At 37.1% G+C, this 12,446-nt stretch overlaps 1 protein-coding gene and 1 pseudogene across 1 annotated transcript in view; one reads left to right on the forward strand and one right to left on the reverse strand.

The window, feature by feature from the left end:
* Positions 1 to 12,446, reverse strand: part of ARID2 (AT-rich interaction domain 2) — a 196,032-nt gene that overhangs the window by 128,835 nt on the left and 54,751 nt on the right. The window lies entirely within an intron of this gene.
* LOC119471558 lies at positions 9,969 to 10,095 on the forward strand (annotated as a pseudogene).

A 12,446-nucleotide genomic window follows, 5' to 3' on the forward strand; every position in this document is an offset into this window, starting at 1 on the left:
TAAAATGGCTTTAAAAAATATGTTACTTGGTTTAAGGAGGGTCACATCATAATGATAAAAGATTCAATATCCAGAAATATATGATACTTCTGAAAAACTTCCATGCACAAGTAAAACAGCCACAAAATCATGAAGCAAAAGTTACTGGAATAACACAGAACAATCGACAAATCCATTGTAGTGAGAGATTAACATATTTCTTTTATGCATTGGTATTTCAGGCAGACCAAAAAAATTAATTAATAAAGCCATAGAAGACTAGAATGGTTATCACGCTTAATTTAATATATATTTAAATTCAATAATACAAATTCCCCTCAAGCACATGAGTATTTAGAAAAATTAACCAAAACTTGACCATAATGAAAGTCTCAACAAATATCAAAGAACTACAGTCACACAAACCACATCTTTTGACAACAATGCAATTAGATTAGAAGTCAATAACAACAAACAAACACAGAAAAAGAAATACTGCCCAGTAGAAGGTTAACATCTGAGGAACCAACCTAAGATCTCACAGACAAAATACAATCCAAAATGCATCACAGTGTTCTACCAGGCAAACAAATAATTAACCTTATACCACTACTCCCAAGGAGCATCTGAGTAAGAAGGAAGATGTTCTGCTGGGCATCACAGGTCGTCATTATTCTACAGATAAGGAAACTGAAGCTTAAGGTAGTGAGTTTTACAACTAGGATTTGAATCCGAACTGCCTATTTTTAGAACTCACAAACTTATCCACTTTTTTGACCTTAATAGTAGGCCCTTATTAAATGTTTGTCAGATGAGTTAATGATATAATAGATTATTATCAAGCTTGTCTGAACGTCAGGTCAGAAGAATTAAGAGCAAATGAACAGATCACATTTTGACCTGCATTACTCTGATTAAGTTTGTAGGATAAAAAAGTTCTTTTGATGCATGAGGTTAGAACAGTTTAGCACATTTATTTAACATACATGACCTTAAAAGGAAACTGCTTTTGGACAGGTGAACACCTATTCACACTCTCATAAAAGATTATGCTTAATTTAAATTTATTTTCCAAAGTTCTCTAACAAAGTTTGAAATACGTTAAGTAATTTTTATTTTTTTTCAGAATTCAGAATTCTATCTTTCACTGCTGGGAAAGAAAAAGGGTGGTAGACACCTTCAGTTTGGGGAATACAAAAGAAAAAGAATTTCCTTGAAATATATTTTCACTCCTCTTGCTTTTCTAATCTGGCAAGCATTCATAGGGCACATTAAGCATTCATTCATTCATTTCTATTTAAATTGACAGACAACATTGTATGTTTTTGTCATGTACAACATACTGTTTTGAAGTATATGTACATTGTGGAATGGTTAAACCTGGCTAATTAACAAATGCGTTACCTCACATAGTAGGTAGGAGTTAAAATATAAATGTTTTCTTCCTATGTGGTTTAATCTGAATCAGTCAAGAAAATTACAATCACAAACAAAACCATCAAACAAACATATACAAAAGATACTCGTCTTACAAAGAATTAATCAAAACCTAAATGTTCCACAGCTTTTTTTTTTTTTTTTGAGACAAGGTCTCACTCTGTCACCCAGGCCGGAGTGCAGTGGAACGATCTCGGCTCACTGTATTCCTCCTCCACATCCTGGGCTTAAGTGATCTTCCTGCTTCTGCCCTCTGAAAGCAGCTGGGACCACACCCACCTAATTTTTGTATTTTTTGTAGAGATGGGGTTTCACTACATTGCCCAAGCTAGTCTCGAACTCCTGAGCTGAAGTGATCCACCCACCCTGGTCTCCCAAAGTGCTAGGATTACAGGTGTGAGTCACTGCACCTCACAATTTTCAACTGGGTTTTAAAATTTATCAGTAGAAATTAATCTAGATTATAAAGAAGGAAATGAAGATTGGGTGGACACAAAACATATGATAATTCAGAATGCAGTAGTAAGTAAACAAATACACTGATGACACTGCATTGTAACTATTCATATATCACTCTCTTGGTAAGCTTCTAGAGAACAGGTATTGTGTTGTATATTAGTGCCTAACATTTACTGGTTAGTCACTCTTCCTTAGCTAGGCACTATTCTGTGCACTTTACATGTATAACAGTACTGGTTCTATGACCAGTTCCATTATTATTCCCATTTTGCAGATGAGGCAAATGAGACACAGAAAAACTTGTAACTTGCCCAAGGTCACAAAGCTAGGAAGGGCAGAGTTAGAATTCAAAATCCAACCTAAACAAACTCAGAAATTTGTATCTATAATGTTAGGCAAAATGGGCATATGGGCATAGTTTATATTTGCTGAATAGATGAAGAACTAAAACATGAACAGGGTAACTTTTTTTTTTTTTTGAGACAGTATATTGCTCTGTCGCCCAGGCTGGAGTGTATTGGCACAACCACAGCTCTCTGCAGGGCTCAAGCGATCCTCCCACCTCAGTCTCCCAGTAGCTAGTACCCAGGCACAGGCCACCACACTTGACTAACGTTTAAAATTTTTTGTAGAGATGTGATCTTGCTATGTTGCCCAGGCTAGTCTCGGCTTCCTGAGCTCAAGCAATGCAATCCTCATGCTTCAGCCTCCCAAAGTACTGGGATTACAAGCGTGAGCCACCATGCCTGCCGCCCATAACATTTTAAAGAAGTCATCTTAATTGTCTGGTACATAGACGTACCCAATAGGTATTTGTTAAATAAATAAAATAACAGAGAATCAGTGCTATAATTTATAAATTTTATATCGGGCAATTTCCAAACATTTATTTTTCATTTTGTAAGTTATAAATAAGTTGTCCCATTTCCCTGTTTTTAACGCCTCAAAGCATATCTATAAAATAGGTTATACATATTCATGAAGATTTATTTTTTAGTAATCTTTTTAACTTATTACATAGTATTTTAGTAGCTTTAAGATGTAAGAGCACCAGGTGTAAATAACTAATTTACAACCATATAATAAGATACACAAGGAATCTCTGACTCAATAAAGTAAGCAAAAAGCATAGTTTACTACAGTATAGTGATCTTATTTGAAGCTGAAATATTTTATCCCATGTATTGACCACTCTGCCATGAAAGATATGGAAACCAAAGACCAAGTCTGGCACACTTACAAAACCAAAGATGAAGTTTCAACATAAATTTTTCATTTCCTTCTTTTAGTTACCTCAATAGTTTTAGCAAATTAACCCATTTATACGAGAGGTTGCAATTTTTTTGAATTTTTGCAATCAGACCTTGGAGATGTCCTTGAGCAGTAGGATATAAATAACTACCATATGCTTAGTGTTCCAATAATGGAACACTAGACATAAATAAGTTAAAAGCTAGTAGGAATTTACTTACTTAGCATTTTTTTTCTAATGCCCTCATAAAATGACTACTTTTCAGATCTCTCCTCCACTGGTCCTTTACCAGTTGCTGGGGAAGCAGTGGGTTTTAACCTTGCACCTCTGAGAATTGGCCACTGTTGCCAACCTAGTGCAAATTTCTCTAGACCAACTTTAACTGCACACTGGAATTACCCACATACTTTTAAAAAATATCCAATGCCTAGGCCTTATTTCTGAGCAATGAAATCAGAATTTCTGGGAGTGGGACCTGCACACTAAGGCCCCACTTTTTATATTGCTTTTTGTTTTGGTTTAAATTGTGTTTCTCATGTGCAGCCAAAGTTTGAGGATGACTGTTCTACACCTTCCTCTCTCATACTCAATATCCATACCTACACACACATACATATTCATTTCATATGTTAATATGCATGTTATATACTGTGTTGTATTTATAGCTCATACTACTTTTTAGTAGTAGTAGCACAGCATTCTAAGTCACCTTTTAATGAACATTTTAGACTGCTTCTAGTTTCTCTGATAACACAAACAAAACTATTATGTCTACTTACATACCTCTTTGCACATTTTTCCTGCCATTTCTCTGGAATAAATTTGCATTCGTTAATTTTAAAAACAACTTAGTGCCAACTATGTAGAAGGTACTCTTCTAACTACTAGTAAACAGCAAAGTAACTCAAGTAGAAGTGCTAATAAATTTCAGTTGAAATTACGTAAAACTTTTCAGTCAATATAAGGAAAATAGTCATCATGTAAAATATTAAGCTATTCCAATCAGGAATAAGACACATTTCATTTACGCAGGCATAGCTTATGCTCTTCCATAGTTTCATTTAAGTTTTCCTTTTTTTTTTGAGACAGAGTCTTGCTCTGTTACCCAGGCTGGAGTGCAGTGGCGCGATCTCGGCTCACTGCAACCTCTGCCTCCCGGGTTCAAGCAATTCTCCTGCCTAAGCCCCCTTGAGTAGCTGGGATTACAGGCACCCCCCACCACGACCGGCTAACTGTTGTGTTTTTAGCAGAGACAGGGTTTCACCATGTTAGCCAGGCTGGTCTTGAACTCCTGACCTCAGGTGATCTGCCCACCTTGGCCTCCCAAAGTGCTGGGATTATAGGCGTGAGCCACTGCACCCAGCCTCATTTTTCTCATATAGGTCTTACATGTCTTTTCACTGTGTTTATTCTTACACATTAAGTTGGATCTTTTTTCTATTAATATTAATTGGAATTTCTGGTATCATATTTTTAAATAGTAGATACTAAGTTTTGTATATTTGGCTGGATACTGTGACTTGGGTTTAATTCTAGCAACTCAGGAGGCTGAGGCAGGAGGATCACTTGAGGCCAGGTGTTCAAGATCAGCTTGGGCCACACAGCAAGACCCTCAACTCTAAAATAAAATAAAATAAATTAGCTAAGTATGGCAGCACACGCCTGTAGTCTCAGCTACTCGGGAGGCTGAGATAGGAAGATTGCTTGAACTCAGTAGTTTGAGGCTGCAGTAAGCTATGATCTTGTCCCTACACTCCAACCTGGACAACAGAGTGAGACCCAAACTCTAAACAAAATTAAATAAAATTTTTGCATATTTATCTTTTTGGATTCTGACCACTTTATAGAAGTCTCTCATTAGGTCCAATAGTTTTCCCATTGTTTCTTTGCTTTCCTATTTAATCTAGAAGTAGTGATAATGTTCTCTTCTTTTGTCTTTGTTTAGCGTTGCTATAACAGAACACCTGAGATTGGGTAATTTATAACAAAAATAAGTTTATTTAGCCAGTGGTTCTGCTGGATGGGAAATTCATGGGGCATGACACCAGCATCTGTTGAGCTTCTGGTGAGGGATTTTGCGCTAGGTCAAAACATGGTAAAAGGTCAAAAGGGAGCAGAGGACTGTGAAGAGGCAAAATCAGAGCGGTGTCCTGACTTTGTAACAACCCACTTTCCTGGGAACTAATCCATACCCAGAGCAGAACTCACTCAACGCCCAAGGGAAGGTCTTAGTCTATTAATCACCCTCCATGACCCAAATGCTTCCTGCTAAACCCAAGCTCCCAACACCGCCCCACTGGAGTTCCAACTTACAAGTTTTGGTGGAGACAAATCAAACCACAGAACCTTTCCAAAATTTATACTTTTTTCCCTTATGCACTGCCTAGAACTTCCAAAGCAATATTATTTCAAAAAGATAATGCAGAATATCTTATCATCTCTCCAACCGCAGTGGGAAGGACTCTAACACAGGGGTCCCCAGCCCTCAGGCCAAAGACTGGTACTGGTCTGTTAGGAGGAGGTGAGTGGCAAGCAAGCGAAACTGTGCTCCACCTCTCATCAGGTCAGCAGCGGCATTACATTCTCATAGGAGTGTGAACCCTACAGTGAACTGTGCATACAAGAGATTTAGGTTGCATGCTCCTTATGAGAATCTAATGAAAAATATAATGAGCTTAAATCATCCTGAAACCATCCCCCTACCACAGTCTGTGGAAAAACTGTCTTCCACAGAACTGGTCCCTGGTGCCATAAAGGTTGGGGACCACTGCTCTAACATTTCTCCATTGAGCATGTTTGTTTTCTGGTTAAATATTCTATCAATTTATTTTCCTCATTTACTGAGATGACCATAAATTTTTTCACACCTGATTTTCAATGAATCTAACATAGCCCTCTACGTGTTATAATATATTCTTCATTGTGGTGTTACTGAATTAGCTAATTTTATATTTAGTTATTGATGGTTATAATTAAGGCTGGTCTAGATTTAAATCTTGACATAATCTTGGTCAGATTTTATTACAAAATTAATCAGACTGCTTTCGATCGTTTTCTAAGTTTGGGATTTTTTTTTTAATCATAAGAATCATTTTTCACTTTTTTTTTTTTTTTTTGGAGCCAGAGTCTAGCTCTGTCATCGAGGCTAAAGTGGCATGATCTCGGCTCACTGCAACCTCTGCCTCCCAGGTTCAAGCAATTCTCATGCCTCAGCCTGACTAGTAGCTGGGATTACGGGTGCGTGTCACCATGCCCAGCTAATTTTTTTCATTTTTAGTAGAGATGGGGCTTTTCCACATTGCCCAGGCTGGTCTCGAACTGCTCAAGTGATCCACCCACCTCAGCCTCCAAAAGTGCTGAGATTATAGGCGTGAGCCACCACACCTAGCCCATTTTTCACTTGTTAAGTTTTGTTCTCCAAGGTTTCCTTTCTCTTCTTTATGAAACAATAGAGCCCAACAGGTGAGCCTACAGACATTGTTGACAAAAAGGACTTTAGTTCAAGTTCTAGTTCTGCCACTGGTTAGTATATATGACATCAAGCAAGTGATTTAACCCCTAATAAACTGTCAGCTATTTTCTCAACATGTTAAATGTTCCCATTAAAAATAGTAAATTTTAGGCTGGGCAAGGTGGCTCACGCCTGTAATCCCAACACTTTAGGAGGCCAAGGTGGGTACATCGGCTGAGGTCAGGAGTTTGAAACCATCCTGACCAATACGGTGAAACCTGTCTCCACTAAAATACAAAACAAATTAGCCAGGCATGGTGGCAAGCACCTACAGTCCCACATACTCAGGAGGCTGAGACAGGAGAATTGCTTGAACCCTGAGAGGGGGAGGTTGCAGTGAGCCGAGATCATGCCACTGCACTCCAGCCTGGACAACAGAGCAAGACTCTGCCTCAAAAAAAAAAAAAAGGTAATTTTTGATTCAGATGTTTAAACTTGTTAGTATTAGTTTTATTTCACAGGTTTCTCATTTTTTTAATCTCCTCCAAATTTAAGGCTATGTATTCTTCTGATACCTAATGCTGTACATTTGTGTTTCCTACTTTGTTTCTAGAGTACATTTGCTAGTGAATATTCTATTTTTATAAAATTTTGTAGCATATGCCAAATCTAATTCCACAATTTCAATTTATAGCCCTTCTCACAAGTCATCTTTTTAAATCTACTCTCTCATTTTAAAAAATATATACTAGTGTCCCTCCTTCATCCTCAAATTTTTCCCTTAATTCTCTACAACTTTTATATTAATACTTTTTATACCTCCCCTTTACTGGTCATTTAACAGTTACTGAGGAAACAGCAAGTTTTATCTTGTACCAGAATTGTTCTGCCACAACTGGCCCATAAAATATTCGTTATTCAAAATGTTAATAGATACTGTACCATAAACGGATTTCATATCAATTAACTCTGAGAAATATGGGTTTAAACAGGTTCCTTTAGCTAAGAATACTTAAGTATGTTAATGTGCATTATGAATCTATAGGATACAATAAGCAGCTTTTGTCAGATTCACAAATCCTTCCTGAAACTCCCACCCACAAACCTTACATCTTACAGGCAGTTGGTGAAATACTGTCTTGGGAAATTCAATCAGCAAAAACACCATTTTTAAAAGCCTGAAAAGCAGAGTTACAGTGAAGTACTCAAACCAATCCAAGTAAAGTACTTCCAAGAAAAATCATGACAGATAAAGTGGAGGTTCTTTATCTCAGGTGAAAATACGTCCATTACTCTCGTAAGACTTGGTACTTACTGGAAGGCTAGCAAGTAATGACCATTGATAATCTGACCTTTATTCCAAAGCATAATCAACATGTTATATTTTAAGGGCTTAGTTACACTAAGCAAGTACTGAGTACTCCACTGATAAAATTTGACGTGCCTTTCCTACAAACTTGTAAGTATTTTCTTATATTCTTATATACCACAAGCACTGGCAAGGTGCCTTTCCTATATATCAACAACTAACTCTCTCTACAGAAGTAGTATAAGTTGGTCGGGCACAGAGCCTTATGCCTGTAGTCCCAGTACTTTGGGAGGCCAAGGTGGGCAGATCAACTGAGGCCAAGAGCTCAAGACCAGCCTGGCCAACACGGTGAAACCCAGTTTCTATGAAAAATACAAAAATTAGCCGGGCATGGTAGTATACACCTGTAATCCCAGCTACTCAGAGGCTGAGGCATGAGAATCGCTTGAGCCCAGGAGGTGGAGGTTGCAGTGAGCTGGTATCACGCCACTGCACTACAGCCCGGAAGACACAGTGAGTGATATTCCGCTTAAAAAAAAAAAAAAAAATGGTAGTACAGGTTACAATCAAGAAGATATTTCTTTTAAAAAGGGTTTCAGTGTGTTAAAAATGTACAGAAGATTAACATGAAAAAACTGAAAATAATTTGGGAAATGTAAGATTATGGACTAAATATAAAAATATGGAACAAAATATATTTCATATTAAAATTCTCAATAAAATTTTTATTGTATCGTATACTGATACTTTGAAATTAGCATACTGTGTCTAACTCCAGGATTGATCCAGTGAGTGTATAATTACTCACAGATGATATGTATGTATACATAGGTATATATATATATGTGTGTACATATTTTTTAATGAAATGTATAATCCAATCTGTAATTGCCTTATCTGGCTGATTTATTTCTTTTATCGGGTTTTCATTCTCTTACAATTTGAAGACGGGTCTTCATGGTTGATCAAATGCACCAGAACGGACTCTCTGTAGCAATATTTAACACTTCTCTAAAGCAGTGGTTCTTTAACTAGGACTGAATTTGTCCTCTAGGGTACACTTGGCAATGAAGAGATATTTTTGTTTGTCACAACAGAGATGAAACATGCTGCATGTAGTAGACAGAGACCAGGAATACTGCTACACATCACACAATACACAGGACAGCTCTCACAACTAAGAATTTTCCAGCTCAAAATGTAAATAGTGCTGGGATTATGAAATCCTGCTCTATATAACAAAGCAGTGTATTCATACCCAAAAGGAGTCATGGTTATATAGAAAGTACTTTAAATGCAGAGACCTATTACTCTTCCTTTCTAAGGATGTTATATTAATGAATATCACCAAATTATAAACATTTACAGCATAACATTTAAAATAATTTGAGTCAATGAAGTGCCTGTGACTTAGAAGTCTTTAAGAGAGGAAGAAGTATCTAAATTTAGTCACCAATCCTTAAGTCCATATCGTGTTAGTAATTTTGTCTGAAGCTTATTCTTTAGGAAAATTCTCAGTAAGAGCTCATAGGGAAAACACTCCCTGAGGTTTTTTGTTTTTTTGTTTGTTTGTTTTTAACACATCAATAAAGACTCTTCATGGGTTTCACACTTGAAATTCATTTGGCTATATAGAAATCCACACATTACCTCTTGGCTTATATTTTCTTTTCTTGAGTATCTTAAATATATTATTCCATTTTCTTCAGGCATAAAACATTGCCATTTAAAAGTCTGATAATAATCTTTCTTTCTCAGTCATTTAGTCTTTTTGTCTAGTGCCCAGGAGATTTTTTTTTTAAAGTTCATTGATTTTATGTGCATTTATATCAGTTGTCATGGTTCTGAGTAAATATTCTTAGATATACAGTGTGCCGTTTCAATGTGCAGTTTCAAATCTTTTTTAATTTCAAGAATTTTTATTATAGTTTTTAGAATTTGTTCTGTCTTTTTGCCAAAGTTTTCTTCTTCAGGGACTTTTATTATCCATATATTGGATTATCTTTGTTTTCAACATTGTTTTCTCTTAAATCTTTTAGCTGTCTTTTTTTTAACAACAACAAAAAAACAATTTCCCTCCCTCAGCCCTGCATAATTAAGTTACACTTGGCTTCATCCATGTGACTTCTACAACAGGGAGAAAAGATGTCCTTGGCACCTCAGATTGACCTTATGGTCAATCTCCTCTTCTTGAGGGGCACAACAGATCATGGGTGGAAAAGAAAACAACAATTTCCTTTCTTCACTTAGTATCGCTTTACATGGTACCTGTGCTTATTTTATTTACTCTTGAATCTCCTCTAGATTGGGGTTCATTTCTGAAGTTGTATATATATATTTTTTGAGCTAGGGTCTCGATCTGTCTCCAAACTGAAGTACAGTGGCACAATCATGGCTCACTGTAGCCTTGAATTTCTGGGATCAAGCAATCCTTCTGCCTCAGCCACTCAACAAGCTAGGACTACAGGCACGCACCACCATAGCCAGCTAATTTTTCTGTACACGTTTCCTATTCTTTTCTGAGTTCTATTGCCTTATTTTTGAATTTTTAAAATTCCAATTTATATTTTTATTTTTTTTTTATTACAACATTTTCTTAATTTCTTTCTGCTTGTTTTGAAAGAGTAGGTAATAGTACTCATTTGTTTTGGGGGCATGTCTTTCTGACTTGCATTCATGGTCTTTAAGATATTATTTTACTCCTTTTTTTTTTCCTTTATAATAACTTTCTCTTCGATTTTACTTCTATCATTTTCTGTTGCTAATTTTTAAGTGAATCAGTTTTTCTGAACTTCTAGATGGAGGCACAGTCATTCTGTTGTTTTTGTGTGGTCTTCAGAAAGCAGCTTGTTTTCACAGATTTTCTGGCTGTGTTCTCCTCTCCCACTTTGATCTGATTCTTCTGTTTTATCTCTATTGTCCCTGTACTGCTCAATTTAGACTGCATTCCAGGAATTTCCTCTTAGTTTGGGTTTTAGCCTTAAAGGGAGCTATGGCTACATAGTTTTGAGAGTTCATAATGCCCAGGTGATGTATCCCCTTCAACCTTACAACATATTACTTGCACCCATTCCAATTCCACTTGCTTTTCTTAAATCAGTGCACTGTGTTTTCTAGTAAGTAGATTATTTGGGGGTTTTCATGTTTTCTGGTCTGACAGATGATCCACTGTTTCTCCATGCTTATTCCCTCATGGAGTCTTGTATTTCTGATTTGACCACATTCTCTTGTATTTAGGGCTCACAGAAACACTTTAACATTTAGTTTTTTGTAGATGTTTTACTTTGATCTTCAGGCAGGCAGTTTCTACGAAGGCTCCCAATGATTTCTGACTCCTGCTATTCATGTCACTGAAAAATTCTTTCCCCTTGAGTAGAGGATGAACCTACTGACTTGATTTAAGATCAGAATACAACAGAAGTGGTAAGATGTCACTTCTGAGATTAGGTTACATAAAGACTCATTTCCATCTTGTTCTTTTTCTCTCCCTCTTGCTTATTCTGAAGAAAAATAGTTGCCCTACAGTGAGCTGTCCCATGGAGAAGCAAATAACTGAGGGAGGCCTCCAGCCAACAGTCAGCAAGAAACTGAGGTCCGCAGTTTCAATGGGCCACAGTGAAATGAATTCTGTCAAGAATCACTTGAGTGAGTTTGAAACCAGACCCTTCCCTAGTCAAACTATGAGATGACTGAAACCCAGGCCGACACCATGACTGCCGCCTTGGTTGCAACAGATTAATTGTGAGAGACTCTTAGCTAGAGTCTAAGCTAGAGCTAAACTGTGACCAGATTCAGAGCTCACAGAAACTTTAAGATAATAAATGTTTGTTGTTTTAAGTGCTGGGTTTGCGAGTAATCTGTAATGCAGCCATATATAAGTAGTACAATTTCTTTCAGCTTTGTTTTTATGGGAGTGGGGGATTTAGTGAGACTCAAAACTATTTCATAAGTAATTTTTAAAACAAACATTACTCTAAAAAATAAATGCTATATTTTTCTTTAATTTTGGAGGCCAATTTTAACAGCTAAGCAAAGAAAATTAATAATTTCAGTCGGGCATGGTGGCTCACACCTGTAATCCCAGCACTTTGGGAGGCTGAGACAGATAGACAGCCTGAGGTCAGGAGTTTGAGATCAACCTGGCCAACATAGTGAAACCCCATCTCTACTAAAAATACAAAAAATTAGCTATGTGTGGTGGTGGGCACCTATAATCGCAGCTCCTAGGGAGGCTGAGGCAGGAGAATCAGTTGAACCAGGGGGGCAGAAGTTACAGTGAACTGAGATCGTGCCATTGCACTCCAGCCTGGGCAACAAGAGCAAAACTCCGTTGAAAGAAAGAAAAAAAGAAAAGAAGAAGGAAGAAAGAGGGAAAGAGGGAGAGAGGGAGAGAGGGAGGGAGGGAAGGGAGGGAGGGGAGGGGGGAGGGAGGGAGGGGGGAAGAAAGGGAGGGAGATAATGTCTATCAATTTACATTAAAATGTAAATGTACTCTGCTGTTTGGTTACCAACAAAGCAATTCCTTCTTACCTTCTTGGAAAAATTATTATAGTATCATT

This window comes from Cebus imitator, unplaced genomic scaffold (assembly GCF_001604975.1).
Source record: "Cebus imitator isolate Cc_AM_T3 unplaced genomic scaffold, Cebus_imitator-1.0 Scaffold2, whole genome shotgun sequence".
NCBI classification, from domain to species: Eukaryota; Metazoa; Chordata; class Mammalia; order Primates; family Cebidae; genus Cebus; species Cebus imitator.